The sequence below is a fragment of the Staurois parvus genome, unplaced genomic scaffold (genome assembly GCF_062004578.1).
Source record: "Staurois parvus isolate SC_StPar_1 unplaced genomic scaffold, SC_StPar_1.0 ptg001827l, whole genome shotgun sequence".
Lineage (NCBI taxonomy): Eukaryota > Metazoa > Chordata > Amphibia > Anura > Ranidae > Staurois > Staurois parvus.
Window position 1 is genome coordinate 73134 of NW_028319623.1, and position 23899 is coordinate 97032.

The 23899-nt window shown below is 50.6% G+C and overlaps 1 protein-coding gene across 1 annotated transcript in view; it reads left to right on the forward strand.

Annotated features, from left to right (window-relative positions):
• LOC149434126 (sodium- and chloride-dependent glycine transporter 1-like) overlaps positions 1-23899 on the forward strand; it is a 70017-nt gene that overhangs the window by 32943 nt on the left and 13175 nt on the right. The gene's annotated exons all lie outside the window — the stretch shown is intronic.

Consider the following 23899-nt stretch of genomic DNA (forward strand, 5'->3'; position numbering starts at 1 on the left):
CCTTACATTGGGGGGTCAGTGGGAAGAATGTCCCTTACATTGGGGGTCAGTGGGAAGAATGTCCCTTACATTGGGGGTCAGTGGGAAGAATGTCCCTTACATTGGTGGTCAGTGGGAAGAATGTCCCTTACATTGGGGGGTCAGTGGGAAGAATGTCCCTCACATTGGGGGTCAGTGGGAAGAATGTCCCTTACATTGGGGGTCAGTGGGAAGCATGTCCCTTACATTGGGGGTCAGTGGGAAGAATGTCCCTTACATTGGTGACACAGATAACAGATAATTGGGGTCATGCTCTGACTCTGCCTAGTGATGGTGTCCCCGGGACTGTGCAGAATTAGATGGAATGTCAGTCAGTCACAGCTCTAGGAACACCTCTGGAGGATCTGGTTGAGAATGGCTGCTCTATACAAAGTAGCCATGACGCCCAGGACCCCGGTGCACCAATATAACAATTATTTGATACAGGATTCCGCTGCAACTTCTTGGGCTAACTTTCTGCTTCTTTTGGATGTGGAATACTTTTCTACATGAAGCCGACTGGGATCATGGTGCTGGAAGAGGTCAGGTCGTGTGTGGCCCCTGGAGGTCAGGGCTGGTGGTGTGAAGTTTGGTATCCTCCATGCTTCTCATCGGCGCCGTCCTCGGAATGAGCCCCAGGGACGCGGAAGGCTAAAGGGTTAAATGGAAGTGATTTTCAGCAGCTTCAACTCTCAGCAGATTGCTTTCTCTGGCAGATCTGAGCGGGGGTAACTGGCCGTCACATCCCAGCCGCTCGCATCAGTAATTAAATGACATGGTTAGGCGCACACAGACTCCTGATGCCAGCACCCTACAGACCTGAGCAAAATCATTCCCGACATCCCGCCATTTGTGGACGACTCGTAACAGTTGTTGGTAGTCAGCTTTCCGCTCACATGAGCGCCGAAGGGGGCAGGAGGGGGAAAATGGGGGTCATTCACTAAAGTCTCCGCTAACTCCAATCCTTCATGGTGGGAATCTCACCCATGTCCACTATAGGGGATCTGCTGGGAATCTCCAGTCCCTATCAAGGGTCCATACGCAACTTTCTTTTTTATCTTCTTTCTAAAGGTCAACTTTGTTGTAGGAGACCATTTCCAATCATTTTCCAATATTTTTAACTCTGTTCCCCTTTGTTACCAAATTCCTAATTTAAAGTGATATTAACCACTTCAAGTCCGGACACTGTCACCCCCTTCCTGCCCAGGCCAATTTTCAGCTTTCACCTTGAATGACAATTGCGCGGTCATGCAATGTTGTACCCAAATGCAACTTTTCTCATTGTTTTCACACACAGCTCTTTCTTGTGGTGGTGTTTGATCACCGCTGGAGTTTTTTAATTTTTGCTGTATAAATAAAAAATACAAAAAAAAAAAAAAAATGTTTTTGTTGTAAAGTTTTGCAAATAAATAATTTTTCTTCACAAATTTAGACCAAAATGTATTCTGCTACATTTTTTGGGTAAAAATAACCCAAGTTACTGTATATTATGTATTCTGTGTGAAAGTTATAGAGTCTACAAACTATCGGATATATACCTGAAAATTGACTAATTGAGACCATAAAATGACAGATGCGGGTATGATGGTGATCTGGACACTATTGTGATACAGTATATGGGGTGATCAGGACGATGGTATGGGGTATGGGGGTGATCAGGACGCTGGTATGGGGTATGGGGGTGATCAGGACGCTGGTATGGGGGTGATCAGGATGCTGGTATGGGGCATGGCGGTCATCAGGATGCTGGTATGGGGTATGGTGGTGATCAGGACGCTGGTATGGTGGTGATCAGGATGCTGGTATGGGGTATGGTGGTGATCAGGACGCTGGTATGGGGTATGGTGGTGATCAGGACGCTGGTATGGGGTATGGTGGTGATCAGGACGCTGGTATGGGGTATGGAGGTGATCAGGACGCTGGTATGGGGTATGGAGGTGATCAGGACGCTGGTATGGGGTATGGAGGTGATCAGGACGCTGGTATGGGGTATGGTGGTGATCAGGACGCTGGTATGGGGTATGGTGGTGATCAGGACTCTGGTATGGGGTATGGTGGTGATCAGGACGCTGGTATGGGGTATGGTGGTGATCAGGATGCTGGTATGGGGTATGGTGGTGATCAGGATGCTGGTATGGGGTATAGCGGTGATCAGGACGCTGGTATGGGGTATAGAGGTGATCAGGATGCTGGTATGGGGTATAGCGGTGATCAGGACGCTGGTATGGGGTATGGTGGTGATCAGGACTCTGGTATGGGGTATGGTGGTGATCAGGACACTGGTATGGGGTATGGCGGTGATCAGGATGCTGGTATGGGGGTGATCAGGACGCTGGTATGGGGTATGGCGGTGATCAGGATGCTGGTATGGGGTATGGTGGTGATCAGGACGCTGGTATGGGGTATGGTGGTGATCAGGGTGCTGGTATGGTGTATGGCGGTGATCAGGACGATGGTATGGGGTATGGGGTGTGATCAGAAGGCTAATATGGGGTATGCCGGTGATCAGGATGCTGGTATGGGGGTGATCAGGACGCTGGTATGGGGTATGGGGGTGATCAGGACGATGGTATGGGGTGTGATCAGAAGGCTAATATGGAGTATGGCGGTGATCAGGACGCTGGTATGGGGTATGGAGGTGATCAGGACGCTGGTATGGGGTATGGCGGTGATCAGAAGGCTGGTATGGAGGTGATCAGAAGGCTGGTATGGGGTATGGCGGTGATCAGGGTGCTGGTATGAGGTTTGTGATTTCTGTGATTGGACACAGCAATCACATGGTACAATACCATGTGACCATCCAGACACAGCGTTAATGTGATTCTGATCACCAGTCCCCCAGGAGTGCACTCTGTGTACCTGCACAGGAGCCAATGGCTCCTGCTGCTGTATCAGCCAATGAGGTGGAAGAGTCCCTGGAGAGCCGCTGCTCTCCTGCACATCACTGGATGATGAGGGGGTTCAGGTAAGTATTGGGGGGCTGCACACGGAAGGCTTTTTCACCTTCATCCATAGAATCCACCTTCAGCCTTTACAAACAGAATGTTTTGGGATTATTGTGGTAAGATGTTACCAGGACGCATGTTCCGTGTGCGTCCCGCACTGGAGATGAGTTTTCTGGGAATTCGTTCCGACTTTTGTAGAGGGATATAATGAGGGTCGCTTTTTAATAGTGTTAGCTCTCTGAAGAGCGATCTGCAGAGGATCGCTCTTCAGGGGGCATTTGGCAGGCTGTTTCAATCCCCATGGGCATATGCATACAGTTGCAAGAAAAAGTATGTGAACCCCTTTTGATTCCGTGGAGTTTTGCATGAATTGGGCATAAAATGTGCTCTGAACTTCATCTAGGTCACAACAATAGAAGAACACAGTCTGCTGAACATAATACTACACAAACATTAGATGCTGCCATGGTTTCATTGCACATAACATGTAAACATTCACAGTGCAGGGAGGCAAAAGTATGTGAGGCCCTAGCTTAATGACTTCTCCCAGAGCTGATTGGAGCCAGGAGTGAGCCAACCTTGACTCCAATCAGTGTGATGATATTGGATGTGTTGCTGACACCTGTTTGGGGTTTACTGGTTTCAAGAAGCACTGTCTGATGTGAACCATGCCTCGCAGAAAAGAGCTCTCAGAAGACCTACCATCAAGAATTGTTGACTTGCATGAAGCTGGAAAGGGTTACAAAAGTATCTCCAAAAGCCTTGATGTTCATGTGTCCACGGTAAGACAGACTGTCTACAAATGGAGAAAGTTTAGCACTGTTGCTACTCTCCCTAGGCGTGGTCGTCCTGTAAAAATGACTGCAAGAGCACAGCGCAGAATGCTGCATGAGGTAAAGAAGAATCCCAGAGTGTCAGCTAAAGACCTACAGAAATCTCTGGCACATGCTAACATTTTTGTTGACACATCTACAATAAGGAAAACATGAAACAAGAATGGAGTAGATGGGAGGACACCACGGAGGAAGCCATTGCTGGCCAAAAAGAAGATGGCAGCACGTTTGAAGTTTGCAAAAGAGCACCTGGATGTTCCACAGCACTACTGGCAGAATATACTGTGGACAGATGAAACCAAGATTGAGTTGTTTGGGAAGAACACACAACACTATGTGTGGAGAAAAAAAGGCCCAGCACACCAACATCAAAACCTCATCCCCACTGTGAAACATGGCGGAGGGAGCATCATGGTTTGGGGCTGCTTTGCTGCCTCAGGGCCTGGACGGATTGTTGTCATTGATGGGAAAATGAATTCCAGAGTTTATCAAGACATTTTGCAGGAAAATGTACGACCATCTGTCCGCCAACTGAAGCTCCGCAGAGGATGGGTGATGCAACAGGACAATGACCCAAAGCATACAAGTCATTCAACAAAACAATGGCTGCAACAGCACAGAATACGCCTTCTAGAGTGGCCCAGTCAGAGTCCTGACCTCAACCCCATTGAATTGCTGTGGCATGACCTTAAGAGAGCGATTCACACCAGACATCCCAAGAATATTGCTACACTGAAACAGTTTTGTGAAGAGGAGTGGTCCAAAATGACTCCAGATCATTGTGCAGGTCTGATCTGCAACTACAGGAAACGTTTGGTTGAGGTTATTGCTGCCAAAGGAGGGTCAACCAGTTATTAAGTCCAAAGGTTCACATACTTTTTCCTCCCTGCACTGTGAATGTTTACATGTTATGTGCAATTAAACCATGGCAACATCTAATGTTTGTGTAGTATTATGTTCAGCAGACTGTGTTCTTCTATTGTTGTGACTTAGATGACGTTCAGAGCACATTTTATGCCCAATTCATGCAAAACTCCACGGAATCCCAAGGGGGTCACATACTTTTTCTTGCAACTGTATGTTCTGCATGAACACAAGAGCTGGAAGATCCTGCGTGAAATACAAAACGAACGTATTGGCATTTATGTGCGTCGAAACAAGCCTGTGGGCGTACAATCTGCACATCAACACGCGTGAAATCTGCAGCTGCGTCCTGACTCTTTTTTTTTTTTTTTAAACCAAATGTGGTGCACATTTTCGTGTGAAGATGCAGCTGTGTGTACGGGCTGCGTGTATGGGCTGCGTGTACGGGCTGCGTGTACGGGCTGCGTGTATGGGCTTTGTGTACGGGCTTCGTATACGGGCTGCGTGTACGGGCTGCGTGTACGGGCTACGTGTACGGGCTGCGTGTACGGGCTGCGTGTATAGGCTGCATGTACGGGCTGCGTGTATGGGCTGCGTGTATGGGCTGCGTGTACGGGCTGCGTGTATGGGCTGCGTGTACGGGCTGCATGTACGGGCTGCGTGTATGGGCTGCGTGTACGGGCTGCATGTACGGGCTGCGTGTATGGGCTGCATGTATGGGCTGCGTGTACGGGCTGCGTGTATGGGATGTGTGTGTACGGGCTGCATGTATGGGCTGTGTGTATGGGTTGCGTGTATGGGTTGTGTGTACAGGCTGTGTGTATGGGCTGCGTGTACGGGTTGTGTGCATGGGTTGCGTGTACGGGTTGCGTGTACAGGCTGCGTGTACGGGTTGCGTGTACATGCTGCGTGTACGGGCTGCGTGTATGGGCTGCATGTATAGGCTGCATGTATGGGCTGCGTGTACGGGCTGCGTGTATGGGCTGCATGTACAGGCTGCGTGTATGGGATGTGTGTGTACGGGCTGCGTGTACGGGCTGCGTGTATGGGATGTGTGTGTACGGGCTGCATGTATGGGCTGTGTGTATGGGTTGCGTGTATGGGTTGTGTGTACAGGCTGTGTGTATGGGCTGTGTGTACGGGCTGCATGTATGGGCTGTGTGTACGGGTTGCGTGCATGAGTTGCGTGTATGGGTTGCGTGTACATGCTGCGTGTACGGGTTGCCTGTACGGGTTGCGTGTACAGGCTGCGTGTACGGGTTGCGTGTATGGGCACAAGACAACACAGCTAAACGCAGTATTTTTTTTTCTTTTCTGCCTGTGTGAACACTGCAGCCCGATGCCACAATCACATGACTTGCAGTCGCAGTGGGGCCTCTTCCAGGTCAATGGGTTGCATATGGAGGGCAGTGCTGCCCCCTGGGTGTGACCCCATCTCACTGCCTTTGCATCTTATTGGGAACAGTTTTGGGGGCAGTAAACACATGGCTCAACTGTGTGTCTTTACTGACCACCCCCCCACCCCCGTCTTTAGGGCCGGTTCACACCACGCCTGGACATGAATCGCACGCGCAGGAACGGACGATTTTAATGGAATCATCGCACTAGATTCATTTTGCACCATTTTGTTTTTAAAGACACGACTTAGACGTCAATTAATTTTACATTTTCCAAACTGATCCAGGAGCCTGAAAAGCTGAATTTCGCAGCACAGACAGTTCTTCCTGCAGGCGTTCCATCCAGCCGGCTGTGTGTGATGGAGGGGGGACGCGGGGACGCACGCCGCCATTTGGCTGGAGATTGTGTTTAGTGTTCTGCTGTCCCTGGCAGTACCAGAGCCCAGATGGCATCGCTGACGGCTCCGTCATTCTACATGAACAAGACCTCAATGGAAGCGGAGCGCCCCCTCTGTCCACTCACTGTCATCATACAAGAAGTACAGCCGGGATGATACAAAATCATACAAAGAAACAATATAGACAAAGTATACAAATATATATATATACACGGCTCCAACCAATGACAGGAAGATCTGAGAACCCATCAGATCTCAATGGGGAGGAATCTCCTGCTGGATCTCTATACTGACATGGACGGGGGATGGGTGAGGAATGTAAGGACGCCCCATCATTGGATGGAAATGATCGACCTACAGAGGACTGAATTCACAGACACCCCGAAAATCAAAGTGAAGAAATGATGCAGCAGGTGAGTCCATGTTGGTGAAATGTCATTGCAGCAACTCAGAATGGCCCTCAGTAGTCTGTGTGGCCCCCACGTGCTTGTATGCATGACTGACAACGTCGGGAGAGGGTTCTAATGAGACCACGGATGGTGTCCTGGGGGATTTCCTCCCAGATCTGGACCAGGACATCACTGAGCTCCTGGACAGTCTGAGGGGCAACCTGGTGGCATCGGATGGACCGAAACATGACATCCCAGAGGGGTTCTATTGGATTTAGGTCAGGTGAGCGTGGGGGCCATTCAATGGTATCAATTCCTTCATCCTCCAGGAACTGCCTGCATACACATGAGGCCGGGCATTGTCTGCTCCAGGAGGAACCCAGGACCCACCGCACCAGGAGGAAATCAGGACCCACCGCACCAGGAGGAACCCAGGACCCCCTACACCAGGAGGAACCCAGGACCCAACGCACCAGGAGGAACCCAGGACCCCCTACACCAGGAGGAACCCAGGACCCACCGCTCCAGGAGGAACCCAGGACCCAGTGCACCAGGAGGAACCCAGGACCCCTGCACCAGGAGGAACCCAGGACCCCCTGCAACCAGGAGGAACCCAGAACCCCCTGCAACCAAGAGGAACCCAGAACCCCCTGCACCAGGAGAAACCCAGGACCCACCGCACCAGGAGAAACCCAGGACCCACCGCACCAGGAGGAACCCAGGAACCCACCGCACCAGGAGGAACCCAGGACCCACTGCACCAGGAGGGACCCAGGACCCCCTGCACCAGCGTAGGGTCTGACAATGGGTCCAAGGATTTCATCCTGATTCCTAATGGCAGTCAGGGTGCCATTGTCTAGCCTGTAGAGGTCTGTGCGTCCCTCCATGGAGATGCCTCCCCAGACCATCACTGACCCACCACCAACACTATCATGCTGAACCAGTGGTGCCAGTGGTGGACCTGCCAATTCTGGGGTTCAATGGCCAATGCCAATCCAGCTCTATGGTGCCGGGCAGTGAGCACAGGGCCCACTAGAGGATGTTGGGCCCTCAGGCCACCCTCATGAAGTCTGTTTCTGATTGGTTGGTCAGAGACATTCACACCAGTGGCCTGCTGGAGGTCATTTTGTAGGGCTCTGGCAGGGCTCATCCTGTTCCTCCTTGTACAAAGGAGCAGATACCGGTCCTGCTGATGGGTTAAGGACCTTCTATGGCCCTGTCCAGCTCTCCTAGAACTGCCTGTCTCCTGGAATCTCCTCCATGCTCTTGAGACTGTGCTGGGAGACACAGCAAACCTTCTGGCAATGACACGTATTGATCTGCCATCCTGGAGGAGTCGGACTGCCTGTGCAACCTCTGTAGGGTCCAGGTATGGCCTCATGCTACCATTAGTGACGCTGACCCGAGCCAAATGCAAAATGAGTGAAAAGATGATGAGTAGGGAAAAAAGGTCAGTGGCCTCCACCTGTAAAACAATTCCTGTTTTGGGGGTTGTCTCATTGTTGCCCATTTAGTGCACCTGTTGTTAATTTCATTACCACCAAAGCAGCTGAAAATGATGAACAACCCCCTCTGCTACTTACCTGACCAGATCCATATCCCGGAGTTTCATGGACTTGATGCTAGACTTGGAAGTCTTCCTTTCATTTTTTTGAGCAATGTATATACACTACATTGCCCCAAGTATTGGGTTGCTGGCCTTTCCACACACATGACCTTTAATGGCCCCCCCCAGTCTTAGTCCGTAGGGTTCAGTATTGAGTTGGTCCCGCCCTTTCCACACACATGACCTTTAATGGCCCCCCAGTCTTAGTCCATAGGGTTCACTATTGAGTTGGCCCCGCCCTTCCCACACACATGACCTTTAATGGCCCCCCAGTCTTAGTCTGTAGGGTCCAATATTGAGTTGGCCCCGCCCTTTGCAGCTATAACAGCTTCAACTCTTCTGGGAAGGCCGTCCACAAGGTTTAGGAGGGTGTCTATGGGAAGGTTGGACCATTCTTCCAGAAGCACATTTGTCAGGTCAGGCACTGATGTCGGGGGAGGAGGCCTGGCTCGCAGTCTCCGCTCTAATTCATCCCAAAGGTGTTCTATGGGGTTGAGGTCAGGACTCTGTGCAGGACAGTCAAGTTCCTCCACCCCAAACTGGCTCCTCCATGTCTTTATGGACCTTGCTTTGTGCACTGGTGGGCAGTCATGTTGGACAGGAAGGGGCCATCCCCAAACTCCTCCCACAAAGTTGGGAGCATGAAATTGTCCAAAATATCACCATAAGAGTTCCCTTCACTGGAACTAGGGGGCCAAGCCCAACCCCTGAAAAACACCCCCACACCATAATCCCCCTCCACCAAACTTTACACTTGGCACAATGCAGTCAGGCAAGTACCGTTCTCCTGGCAACTGCCAAACCCAGACACGTCCATCAGATTGCCAGACAGAGAAGCGTGATTGGTCACTCCAGAGAACACGCCTTCACTGCTCTAGAGTCCAGTGGCGACGTGCTTTACACCACGGCATCTGACGCTTTGCATTGCACTTGGTGATGGAAGGCTTGGATGCAGCTGCTCGGCCATGGAAACCCATTCCATGAAGCTCTCTACGCACTGTTGTTGGGCTCATCTGAAGGCCACACCAACTTTGGAGGTCTTTAGCTATTGACTCTGCAGACAGTTGGCGACTTCTGCACACTGTGCGCTTCAGCATGCGCTGACCCCGCCCTGTCATGTGACGTGGCCTACCACTTGGTGGCTGAGTGGCTGTTGTTCCTAGTGGCTTCCACTTGGTTATAATCCCACTAACAGCTGAGCGTGGAATATTTAGTAGCCAGGAAATGTCACGGATGGACTTATTGCCCAGGTGGCCACCTATCACGGGACCACGCTTGGAGTCACTGAGCTCCTGAGAGCGACCCATTCTTTCACCAATGTTTGTAGAAGCCGTCTGCATGCCTAGGGGATGGATTGTATACCAGAAAATGTATATTATATAGGGCGCGCTTGTTGGAGTCCAACCTCTGTAGCTGTAAGATAAAGGTGCCAGATGGATATCAGGGATGGATGAATATGAGGGATGGATGGATGGATGGGAGCAGTAACACTGAGGCAGCGCTTCTTAGAGTAGAAGCAAGGCTCTAAGGCAGTAACAAGAACAAGAGAGGAGGGCGCCTCTAAGTGCCGTATGGACAATGTATTTAGTAAACAATGGATAAATTGCACTTACAAGATAAACGGTTAAAAAGACTCAACATGTGGTGATTGGATCAGGTGGGGTATAGATCCAGGTGGGGTATAGATCCAGGTGGGGTATAGATCCAGGTGGGACTTCCAGCCGTCCAGGAGCAAACTCTGTCTATAGGATCAGGAAGTAGAGTCCAGGATGTGCATCAAAAATGAAGCTTGGAGAGCAGAGTCAGATGTAGGAGGTGAAGGGGGCAGTAATGCATTTTGGAGCATGCTCAATAGGCTCCTTCTTCAGACCTGTGGCCATGGAGGAGATTGGAACGCCTGAATCACATGATTGGGAGGGTGGGGGCAATATAGTGTATGTATATTATGTTGAAATATATTGGAGCCAATGGGGAGGGAGAAATTAAGGAGGATTTGGTGATTTTCAAATTTGAAACTCCCTTCAGTCTTGCACGGGTGTACTGGCTCCTCCCCTTCACTCTTACACAGGTGTACCTGCTCCTCCCCTTCAGTCTTGCACAGGTGTACCACTCCTCCCCTTCAGTCTTGCACAGGTGTACCGGCTCCTCCCCTTCAGTCTTGCACAGGTGTACCTGCTCCTCCCCTTCAGTCTTGCACAGGTGTACCGGCTCCTCCCCTTCAGTCTTGCACAGGTGTACCTGCTCCTCCCCTTCAGTCTTGCACAGGTGTAATGGCTCCTCCCCTTCAGTCTTGCACTGGTTTACTGACTCCCCCCCTTCAGTCTTGCGCAGGTGTACCAGCTCCTCCCCTTCAGTCTTGCACAGGTGTACCGGCTCCTCCCCTTCAGTCTTGCACAGGTGTACCACTCCTCCCCTTCAGTCTTGCACAGGTGTACCGGCTCCTCCCCTTCAGTCTTGCACAGGTGTACCTGCTCCTCCCCTTCAGTCTTGCACAGGTGTACCGGCTCCTCCCCTTCAGTCTTGCACAGGTGTACCTGCTCCTCCCCTTCAGTCTTGCACAGGTGTAATGGCTCCTCCCCTTCAGTCTTGCACTGGTTTACTGACTCCCCCCCTTCAGTCTTGCGCAGGTGTACCAGCTCCTCCCCTTCAGTCTTGCACAGGTGTACCGGCTCCTCCCCTTCAGTCTTGCACAGGTGTACCGGCTCCTCCCCTTCAGTCTTGCACAGGTGTACCGGCTCCTCCCCTTCAGTCTTGCACAGGTGTACCGGCTCCTCCCCTTCAGTCTTGCACAGGTGTACCGGCTCCTCCCCTTCAGTCTTGCACAGGTGTATCGGCTCCTCCCCTTCAGTCTTGCACAGGTGTACCGGCTCCTCCCCTTCAGTCTTTCACAGGTGTACCGGCTCCTCCCCTTCAGTCTTGCACAGGTGTACCGGCTCCTCCCCTTCAGTCCTGCACAGGTGTACCAGCTCCTCTCCTGTACTGAAACAGCTTCCTCTGATGTCACAGAATCATTGGAATCTTCTCACAGTGTGCATTAGAAGCTGCAGCGAGTCAGATAGAGCTCCGCCTCATTTCCTGGCTGGAGGATGTCCAGCATCAACTAGACCTTTCCTCCCCAGCCTGCATGTCCCTGGCCCCGCCCCTTTAATTGTTTTTATTACTACAGGTACTTATATAGCGCCATCAATCTACGCAGCGCTTTACATATATATTGTGCGTTCACATCAGACCCCGCCCTCACGGGGCGTACAGGCTGTGTGTATGTAATTATTCGGCTCACTTGGGATATCACCCATCTGTGTTTGCAGCTTTAGCCTGCGTTCACATCAAGCCCGACTCGGAACTCGTGCGACTTACAGTGAACTCGCAGGATTACAAAGTCAGGGGACACACAAATTTCTAGTGCGATTTGCAAGACATCTGACAGAGATATCTATACAAATCGCACCAAAAGTAGCGCATGAACTACTTCAGAAATCGGTGCGACTCCAACCAAGTCGTAAACGCACCAATATGACTGCTGTCATTGCGGACAATAAGGTGCAAGTTTGTATACGATTTGCAAGTCGCCTGGCATGCCGAATCACACCCGATGTGACCGGGGGCTTCATCCTAGTTCACACCGGTGCAGCGTCAGGTGCGACATGCGATTTACAAATCGCACCTGAAGTCGTATCTAATGCATTTCTGGGGCGTGGTCTTAATCAGTGCGATTTGAAATAGCGCAGTTTCAAAAATAGTTCCCGCGCTACTTCTTTCCGATTTCATTGCGACTTGCATTCACTTCTGTTATACGGAGTTGCAAGCTGCAGTGAAATCGGCGGGAGAAATCGCACCGATCTGCAGCCTTGAAGTAGAACGATTTCAAAGTTGCATTCAGTGAGAACCGAGGCTTATGCAGGCCATAGACGGGTCGAAAATTGGCGGAATTTTCAACCGAAAAAAAAAAATCACACACTTAGTGGGTTAATTGGATGGCCGTTTTTCGGGGGTTTTGCACATTTATTTATGTTGGAAAATTCGTGGCCGATTTTGACGATCAGAAGATTTTCCCGGCAATGATGGGCAAAAAAGCCGATCGTTTTACCGATAAAAAATCTGCACATGAGCCGTGACCTGCAAGAAGAAGAAGCAGAAGTCCAGTCCGCTATTATATTTTATATGAAAAGTCTTGCGGTTGCAACAATGTATCCATTTGTATCCGAATAAAAACATCTGTATCCCAAATGGATACATTGTTGCAACCGCAAGACTTTTCATATAAAATATAATAGCAGACTGGAATTCTTCTTCTTCTTCTTTTCCTACTTCTTCTTCTTCCTCCTCCTCCTCTTCCTCTTCCTCCTCTTCTTCCTCTTCCTCCTCCTCTTCTTCTTCCTCCTCCTTTTCTTCCTCTTCCTCCTCTTCTTCTTCTTCCTCCTCCTTCTTCTCTTTTCTCCTCTTTCTCCTCTTCCTCCTCTTCCTCCTCTTCTTCCTCTTCCTCCTTTTCTTCTTCCTCTTCTTCCTCTTCCTCCTCTTCTTCCTCCTCCTTTTCTTCTTCTTCCTCCTCTTCTCTTCCTCTTCCTCCTTCTTCTTCTTCTTCCTCCTCCTCCTTCTTCTTCTTCTTTCTCCTCTTCCTCCTCTTCCTCTTCTTCCTCTTCCTCCTCTTCCTCCTTTTCTTCTTCCTCTTCTTCCTCTTCTTCCTCTTCCTCCTCTTCTTCCTCTTCTTCCTCTTCCTCCTCTTCCTCCTCTTCCTCCTCTTCTTCTGCTTCCTCTTCCTCCTTCTTCTTCTTCTTCCTCCTCCTTCTTCTTCTTTCTCCTCTTCCTCCTCTTCCTCTTCTTCCTCTTCCTCCTCTTCCTCCTGTTCCTCTTCCTCTTCCTCTTCTTCTTCTTCTTCTTCTCTCCCCTGTGCGCTCCCCTGTCTCTGCAAGGGTTGGAAGTAATTATGGGGTTAAATGCCGGCCGTAGACGGGACGAAAATTGGCCGATTTTTTTACCGTTGGTGGTAACGTTGGCTGATCGAACGACCGATTTTTCGTTTTTTGTTTCTTTTTTAAAACGGCCGATTTTCGAACTGTCTATGGCCTGCATTACCCCAGGTTCACACCTATGCGTTTTCCGCAGCGTTTTGCAGAAACGCACAGCAGCCCACTTGTCATGATTTCCAATGAGACCGTTCACATCTCCGCGTTTTTAACGCAAAAAGTTACATTTTTGGTTCCATAAACTTCAATGGAAATGCTGCAGAAAAGTATTTAGTGCGTCTTTGCTGCGTTTTGTGTTTTCTTTATAAAGTTTTTTTTTCTTGTTGCTAGGCAGATTTAAAATGCAAAACGCAGAAAAAATGCCACAAAAAATGCACTATAAACTACGTAATGCTAAACGGATGACCAATGGAGGGCTTTTGAAGCGTCTCCTATAGAGAATTTAGGGGACTGAAGTTTGTCGCCATTTCACGGGCGCAAGCAAATTTAAGGTTTGACACGTTGGGTATCTATTTACTCGGCACAACCTCGTCTTTAAGAAGAAAACTAAACGGGTATTTTGCTGCATTTATGTTCCCGGAAATTAACTTTTGTGGGTTTTTTCCCTGAAATTTTGCATTTTCTATACCTTTGTGGTCATATCACGTGGTATAAAAAAGCAGAGGGCATGATGGGACTTGTAGTTATACAGACAGTAGGGACACCAGAGGGCATGATGGGACTTGTAGTTGTACAGACAGTAGGGACACCAGCGGGGGGCATGATGGGACTTGTAGTTGTACAGACAGTAGGGACACCAGCGGGGGGCATGATGGGACTTGTAGTTGTACAGACAGTAGGGACACCAGAGGGCACGATGGGACTTGTAGTTGTACAGACAGTAGGGACACCAGAGGGCATGATGGGACTTGTAGTTGTACAGACAGTAGGGACACCAGAGGGCACGATGGGACTTGTAGTTGTACAGACAGTAGGGACACCAGAGGGCATGATGGGACTTGTAGTTGTACAGACAGTAGGGACACCAGAGGGCATGATGGGACTTGTAGTTGTACAGACAGTAGGGACACCAGTGGGGGGCATGATGGGACTTGTAGTTGTACAGACAGTAGGGACACCAGCAGGCATGATGGGACTTGTAGTTGTACAGACAGTAGGGACACCAGTGGGCATGATGGGACTTGTAATTATACTGTCAGTAGGGACACCAGAGGGCATGATGGGACTTGTAGTTATACAGACAGTAGGGACACCAGGGGGCATGATGGGACTTGTAGTTGTACAGACAGTAGGGACACCAGTGGGCATGATGGGACTTGTAGTTGTACAGACAGTAGGGACACCAGCGGGGGGCATGATGGAACTTGTAGTTGTACAGACAGTAGAGACACCAGGGGACATGATGAGACTTGTAGGTATAAAGACAGTAGGGACACCAGCGGGGGGCATGATGGGACTTGTAGTTGTACAGACAGTAGGGACACCAGAGGGCATGATGGGACTTGTAGTTGTACAGACAGTAGGGACACCAGCAGGCATGATGGGACTTGTAGTTATACAGACAGTAGGGACACCAGTGGTTATGATGGGACTTGTAGTTATACAGACAGTAGGGACACCAGAGGGCATGATGGGACTTGTAGTTGTACAGACAGTAGGGACACCAGCAGGGGGCATGATGGGACTTGTAGTTGTACAGACAGTAGGGACACCAGCAGGCATGATGGGACTTGTAGTTGTACAGACAGCAGGGACACCAGCAGAGGGCATGATGGGACTTGTAGTTGTACAGACAGCAGGGACAGCAACGGACATGATGGGACTTGTAGTTGTACAGACAGTAGGGACACCAGGGGACATGATGAGACTTGTAGTTGTACAGACAGTAGGGACACCAGCAGAGGGCATGATGGGACTTGTAGTTGTACAGATAGTAGGGACAGCAAGGGGCATGATGGGACTTGTAGTTGTACAGACAGTAGAGACTTGTAGTTATACAGACAGTAGGGACAGCAAGGGGCGTGATGGGACTTGTAGTTGTACAGACAGTAGGGACACCAGAGGGCATGATGGGACTTGTAGTTGTACAGACAGCAGGGACACCAGGGGGCATGATGGGACTTGTAGTTGTACAGACAGCAGGGACACCAGGGGGCATGATGGGACTTGTACAGACAGTAGGGACACCAGGGGGCATGATGGGACTTGTAGTTGTACAGACAGTAGGGACACCAGGAATGTCCCAGCCATGTTCTCCGTCTATTCCGGTGGACGCTCTGTGGTCGGTCGGTCACATGAGGGTCCTGCTCTGGGGATTTGGCCTCCTGCAGGGGAGCTGCTGGCACTCCATCCGAAATCATTAGGATTTCTGACCATTCCCTCCATGACCTGAATTTAACTTCAGTCCCCTCCCCCAACAAATCCTTCGCTCCATCCTCTCCATCGCCCCCGGCAACCAGGAGAGTGTGTTCTGAGCATCCTGATTGGGCGAGGAGAGGGGTCATGTGACTCAGCACCCAGATCTTACCACTAACACCCCAATATGAGAGGACCACACCGAGACCACTGAGACACTGTACATATATGTATTCTGCACTGAAAACGTACCTCCGGGCAGATACAGATTATTGCAGCGCTACATTCATTGAGATGTCGGAGGACCTGAGTGTGACCTGGCATCAGCCTCTTACAGTCCCTGTACAGCAGAGCTCAGACTGGGAGAAGAAGCAGCACACTGATAGGTGGAGAGAGCAGAGTGACGGAGAACAGGCAGCATACTGATAGCGGGAGAGAGCAGAGTGACAGAGAACAGGCAGCATACTGATAGGGGAAGAGAGCAGAGTGACGGGGAAGAAGCTGCACACTGATAGGGGGAGAGAGCAGAGTGATGGAGAAGAGGCAGCATACTGATAGGGGGAGAGAGCAGAGTGATGGAGAAGAGGCAGCATACTGATAGGGGGAGAGAGCAGAGTGACGGAGAAGAGGCAGCATACTGATAGGGGAAAAGAGCAGAGTGACGGAGAAGAAGCTGCACACTGATAGGGGGAGAGAGCAGAGTGACAGAAGAGGCAGCATACTGATAGGGGAGAGAGCAGAGTGACGGAGAGATGAGCTCATCAGTCTGCTGCATCTTTTTACTGCCCAAGCACAGGCTGGGGGAGTTACTGAACTGCAACAGAGAATAATCAGATCTCCCACCCTGAAAGACAGGACTTTGCTGTGTGACGGGGCTGTGTGATCTCAGGACTGGATGGGCACAAGTACAAATCCTTTTGCATATTGAAAGTTCCCATATATGTATTCTGTCCGTGTATACAGCCTTACACCACATATCAGGATTGGTCAGTAACGGGTTATCTGTGTGTGTGGGGGGGGGGGGGGATAGACTGAACTATGATCTTGTAGAACAACTGTCTAATAAAATCTGTCACTGGTCCCGGGTGTCCTACATTCACCCCCTCAAGGGGACACAACTCCGAGCGCCCAGTGTGCTTGCTGGGAATCAGCCTCAGGACCCCGGCGCTGGGAGAGCGCTGACCACCATACCGCTGTGTGCGTTATATCATGTATACCATCTACTGTGTGATACCCCCAATGTACGGGACATTCTTCCCACTGACCCCCAATATAAGGGACATTCTTCCCACTGACCCCCAATGTAAGGGACATTCTTCCCACTGACCTCCAATGTAAGGGACATTCTTCCCACTGATCCCCAATGTAAGGAACATTCTTCCCACTGACCTCCAATGTAAGGGACATTCTTCCCACTGACCCCCAATGTAAGGGACATTCTTCCCACTGACCTCCAATGTAAGGGACATTCTTCCCACTGACCCCCAATGTAAAGGACATTCTTCCCACTGACCACCAATGTAAGGAACATTCTTCCCACTGACCCCCAATGTAAGGGACATTCTTCCCACTGATCCCCAATGTAAGGGACATTCTTCCCACTGACCCCCAATGTAAGGGACATTCTTCCCACTGACCCCCAATGTAAGGGACATTCTTCTCACTGACCTCCAATGTAAGGAACATTCTTCCCACTGACCCCCAATGTAAGGGACATTCTTCCCACTGACCCCCAATGTAAGGAACATTCTTCCCACTGACCCCCAATGTACAGGACATTCTTCCCACTGACCCCCAATGTAAGGGACATTCTTCCCACTGACCCCCAATGTAAGGACATTCTTCCCACTGACCCCCAATGTATGGGACATTCTTCCCACTGACCCCCAATGTACGGGACATTCTTCCCACTGACCCCCAATGTAAGGAACATTCTTCCCACTGACCCCCAATGTAAGGAACATTCTTCCCACTGACCCCCAATGTACGGGACATTCTTCCCACTGACCCCCAATGTAAGGGACATTCTTCCCACTGACCCCCCCAATGTAAGGGACATTCTTCCCACTGACCTCCAATGTAAGGGACATTCTTCCCACTGACCCCCAATGTAAGGGACATTCTTCCCACTGACCCCCAATGTAAGGGACATTCTTCCCACTGACCCCCAATGTAAAGGACATTCTTCCCACTGACCTCCAATGTAAGGGACATTCTTCCCACCAACCCCCAATGTAAGGAGCATTCTTCGCACTGATCCCCAATGTAAGGGACATTCTTCCCACTGACCACCAATGTAAGGGACATTCTTCCCACTGACCCCCAATGTAAGGGACATTCTTCCCACTGACCTCCAATGTAAGGGACATTCTTCCCACTGACCTCCAATGTAAGGGACATTCTTCCCACTGACCCCCAATGTAAAGGACATTCTTCCCACTGACCACCAATGTAAGGAACATTCTTCCCACTGATCCCCAATGTAAGGGACATTCTTCCCACTGACCCCCAATGTAAGGGACATTCTTCCCACTGACCCCCAATGTAAGGGACATTCTTCCCACTGACCCCCAATGTAAGGGACATTCTTCCCACTGACCCCCAATGTAAGGGACATTCCTCCCACTGACCCCCAATGTAAGGGACATTCTTCCCACTGACCCCCAATGTAAGGGACGTTCTTCCCACTGACCCCCAATGTACGGGACATTCTTCCCACTGACCCCCAATGTAAGGGACATTCTTCTCACTGACCTCCAATGTAAGGAACATTCTTCCCACTGACCCCCAATGTAAGGAACATTCTTCCCACTGACCTCCAATGTAAGGAACATTCTTCCCACTGACCACCAATGTAAGGGACATTCTTCCCACTGACCCCCAATGTAAGGGACATTCTTCCCACTGACCCCCAATGTAAGGGACATTCTTCCCACTGACCCCCAATGTAAGGGACATTCTTCCCACTGACCACCAATGTAAGGGACATTCTTCCCACTGACCACCAATGTACGGCACATTCTTCCCACTGACCCCCAATGTAAGGGACATTCTTCCCACTGACCCCCAATGTAAGGGACATTCTTCCCACTGACCCCCAATGTAAGGAACATTCTTCCCACTGACCCCCAATGTACAGGACATTCTTCCCACTGACCCCCAATGTAAGGGACATTCTTCCCACTGACCCCCAATGTAAGGACATTCTTCCCACTGACCCCCAATGTACGGGACATTCTTCCCACTGACCCCCAATGTACGGGACATTCTTCCCACTGACCCCCAATGTACGGGACATTCTTCCCACTGACCCCCAATGTAAGGAACATTCTTCCCACTGACCCCCAATGTAAGGAACATTCTTCCCACTGACCCCCAATGTACGGGACATTCTTCCCACTGACCCCCAATGTAAGGGACATTCTTCCCACTGACCCCCCCAATGTAAGGGACATTCTTCCCACTGACCCCCAATGTAAGGGACATTCTTCCCACTGACCTCCAATGTAAGGGACATTCTTCCCACTGACCCCCAATGTAAGGGACATTCTTCCCACTGACCCCCAATGTAAGGACATTCTTCCCACTGACCCCCAATGTATGGGACATTCTTCCCACTGACCCCCAATGTACGGGACATTCTTCCCACTGACCCCCAATGTAAGGAACATTCTTCCCACTGACCCCCAATGTAAGGAACATTCTTCCCACTGACCCCCAATGTACGGGACATTCTTCCCACTGACCCCCAATGTAAGGGACATTCTTCCCACTGACCCCCCCAATGTAAGGGACATTCTTCCCACTGACCTCCAATGTAAGGGACATTCTTCCCACTGACCCCCAATGTAAGGGACATTCTTCCCACTGACCCCCAATGTAAGGGACATTCTTCCCACTGACCCCCAATGTAAAGGACATTCTTCCCACTGACCTCCAATGTAAGGGACATTCTTCCCACCAACCCCCAATGTAAGGAGCATTCTTCGCACTGATCCCCAATGTAAGGGACATTCTTCCCACTGACCACCAATGTAAGGGACATTCTTCCCACTGACCCCCAATGTAAGGGACATTCTTCCCACTGACCTCCAATGTAAGGGACATTCTTCCCACTGACCTCCAATGTAAGGGACATTCTTCCCACTGACCCCCAATGTAAGGGACATTCTTCCCACTGACCCCCAATGTAAGGGACATTCTTCCCACTGACCTCCAATGTACGGCACATTCTTCCCACTGACCCCCAATGTAAGGGACATTCTTCCCACTGACCCCCAATGTAAGGGACATTCTTCCCACTGACCCCCAATGTAAGGAACATTCTTCCCACTGACCCCCAATGTACAGGACATTCTTCCCACTGACCCCCAATGTAAGGGACATTCTTCCCACTGACCCCCAATGTAAGGACATTCTTCCCACTGACCCCCAATGTACTGGACATTCTTCCCACTGACCCCCAATGTACGGGACATTCTTCCCACTGACCCCCAATGTACGGGACATTCTTCCCACTGACCCCCAATGTAAGGAACATTCTTCCCACTGACCCCCAATGTAAGGAACATTCTTCCCACTGACCCCCAATGTACGGGACATTCTTCCCACTGACCCCCAATGTAAGGGACATTCTTCCCACTGACCCCCCCAATGTAAGGGACATTCTTCCCACTGACCTCCAATGTAAGGGACATTCTTCCCACTGACCCCCAATGTAAGGGACATTCTTCCCACTGACCCCCAATGTAAGGGACATTCTTCCCACTGACCCCCAATGTAAAGGACATTCTTCCCACTGACCTCCAATGTAAGGGACATTCTTCCCACCAACCCCCAATGTAAGGGACATTCTTCCCACTGACCACCAATGTAAGGGACATTCTTCCCACTGATCCCCAATGTAAGGAGCATTCTTCCCACTGACCCCCAATGTAAGGGACATTCTTCCCACTGACCCCCAATGTAAGGGACATTCTTCCCACTGACCCCCAATGTAAGGAACATTCTTCCCACTGACCCCCAATGTACAGGACATTCTTCCCACTGACCCCCAATGTAAGGGACATTCTTCCCACTGCCCCCAATGTAAGGACATTCTTACCACTGACCCCCAATGTACGGGACATTCTTCCCACTGACCCCCAATGTACGGGACATTCTTCCCACTGACCCCCATTGTAAGGAACATTCTTCCCACTGACCCCCAATGTAAGGAACATTCTTCCCACTGACCCCCAATGTACGGGACATTCTTCCCACTGACCCCCAATGTAAGGGACATTCTTCCCACTGACCCCCAATGTAAGGGACATTCTTCCCACTGACCCCCAATGTACGGGACATTCTTCCCACTGACCCCCAATGTAAGGGACATTCTTCCCACTGACCCCCAATGTAAGGGACATTCTTCCCACTGACCCCCAATGTAAGGGACATTCTTCCCACTGACCTCCAATGTACGGGACATTCTTCCCACTGACCCCCAATGTAAGGAACATTCTTCCCACTGACCCCCAATGTACGGGACATTCTTCCCACTGACCCCCAATGTACGGGACATTTTTCCCACTGACCCCCAATGTAAGGGGCATTCTTCCCACTGACCCCCAATGTACGGGACATTCTTCCCACTGACCCCCAATGTACGGGACATTCTTCCCACTGACCCCCAATGTAAGGAACATTCTTCCCACTGACCCCCAATGTAAGGGACATTCTTCCCACTGACCCCCAATGTAAGGAACATTCTTCCCACTGACCCCCAATGTAAGGGACATTCTTCCCACTGACCCCCAATGTAAGGGACATTCTCCCCCCTGACCCCCAATGTAAGGGACATTCTTCCCACTGACCCCCAATGTAAGGGACATTCTCCCCACTGACCTCCAATGTAAGGGACATTCTTCCCACTGACCCCCAATGTAAGGGACATTCTTCCTACTGACCCCCAATGTAAGGGACATTCTTCCCACTGACCCCCAATGTAAGGGACATTCTTCCCACTGACCTCCAATGTAAGGGACATTCTTCCTACTGACCACCAATGTAAGGGACATTCTTCCCACTGATCCCCAATGTAAGGAGCATTCTTCCCACTGACCCCCAATGTAAGGGACATTCTTCCCACTGACCCCCAATGTACGGGACATTCTTCCCACTGACCCCCAATGTACGGGACATTCTTCCCACTGACCCCCCAATGTAAGGGACATTCTTCCCACTGACCCCCAATGTACGGGACATTCTTCCCACTGACCCCCAATGTACGGGACATTCTTCCCACTGACCCCCAATGTACGGGACATTCTTCCCACTGACCCCCCAGTGTAAAGGACATTCTTCCTACTGACCCCCAATGTATGGGACATCCCACTGACCCCCAATGTAAGGGACATTCTTCCCACTGACCCCCAATGTAAGGGACATTCTTCCTACTGACCCCCAATGTACCGGACATTCTTCCTACTGACCCCCAATGTACCGGACATTCTTCCCACTGACCCCCCAATGTAAGGGACATTTTTCCCACTGACCCCCAATGTAAGAGACATTCTTCCCACTGACCCCCAATGTGAGGGACATTCTTCCCACAGACCCCCAATGTACAGGACATTCTTCCTACTGACCCCCAATGTACCGGACATTCTTCCCACTGACCCCCCAATGTAAAGGACATTCTTCCCACTGACCCCCAATGTAAGGGACATTCTTCCCACTGACCCCCAATGTAGGGGACATTCTTCCCACTGACCACCAATGCAAGGGACATTCTTCCCACTGACCCCCAATGTAAGGGACATTCTTCCCACTGACCCCCAATGTAAGGAACATTCTTCCCACTGAAACCCAATGTAAGGGAAATTCTTCCCACTGACCCCCAATGTAAGGGACATTCTTCCCACTGACCCCCAATGTAAGAGACATTCTTCCCACTGACCCCCAATGTAAGGGACATTCTTCCCACTGATCACCAATGTAAGGAACATTCTTCCCACTGACCCCCAATGTAAGGGACATTCTTCCCACTGACCCCCAATGTAAGGAGCATTCTTCCCACTGACCCCCAATGTAAGGGACATTCTTCCCACCGGCCCCCAATGTAAGGGACATTCTTCCCACTGACCCCCCAATGTAAGGGATATTCTTCCCACTGACCTCCAATGTAAGGGACATTCTTCCCACTGACCCCCAATGTGAGGGACATTCTTCCCACTGACCCCCAATGTAAGGGACATTCTTCCACTGACTGGGGAAGGGGTGTGGGGGGTTGGGGAGGGGTGTGGGGGGTTTGGGAAGGCAGCTCTCTGGATTGTTATGTCCGGTGACAGCTCCATGGAGTTTGTACATATCAGTTTGCGCAGTCAGGCCGTGTCCACGTGGCAGTGACATGTCTGTCCATCTCTGGGACCACCTACTGCAATGTATGGGGGGTCTCATTTACATTACAAACATCCATTGACTGTGCAGGAATGTGGTGACCCCCAGAGTCATGGTGATGAATCTGCCAGCTGGGTGTCCATATAGAGGACATTAGAGCTGCCAGGGGTTGTCAGGGACTTGTCCTGTAAGGGAAGAGGTCCGGGCGGGAGCCCCCCATAGGGAAGGAACAGGGCTGCTTTGTCTGAAGTCACCCCCTGACACAGGCAACGAACCCCAGCACCCTCCATGCTGCTGGTGTAGCCCTTCCAGTGGAGGTTCTAGATTCGCGGTAATGATACACCATAAGTCCACATCTAGGTTCCCTCCAATGCTGAGGGCTGAGTGTGTGGAGTCAGTGGTCAGAGGATCGTTGTCTGTTGCAGCAATGTGGTGGGTTTGCATATCCCGTCCCGGTGATTGGGTTGCACCATATGATGGGCCACATTCATCTGTGGACCTGTTCCCCGGTGACTACGTCTTCTTCTCTGGGATTTATGGAAATGTTGGTCTATACGGGTCCCCTGCAGCATGGAGGGTACTGGGGTTCGTTGCCTGTGTCAGGGGGTGACTTCAGACAAAGCAGCCCTGTTCCTCCCCTATGGGGGGCTCCCGCCTGGACTTCTTCCCTTACAGGACAAGTCCCTGACAACCCCTGGCAGCTCTAATGTCCTCTATATGGACACCCAGCTGGCAGATTCATCACCATGA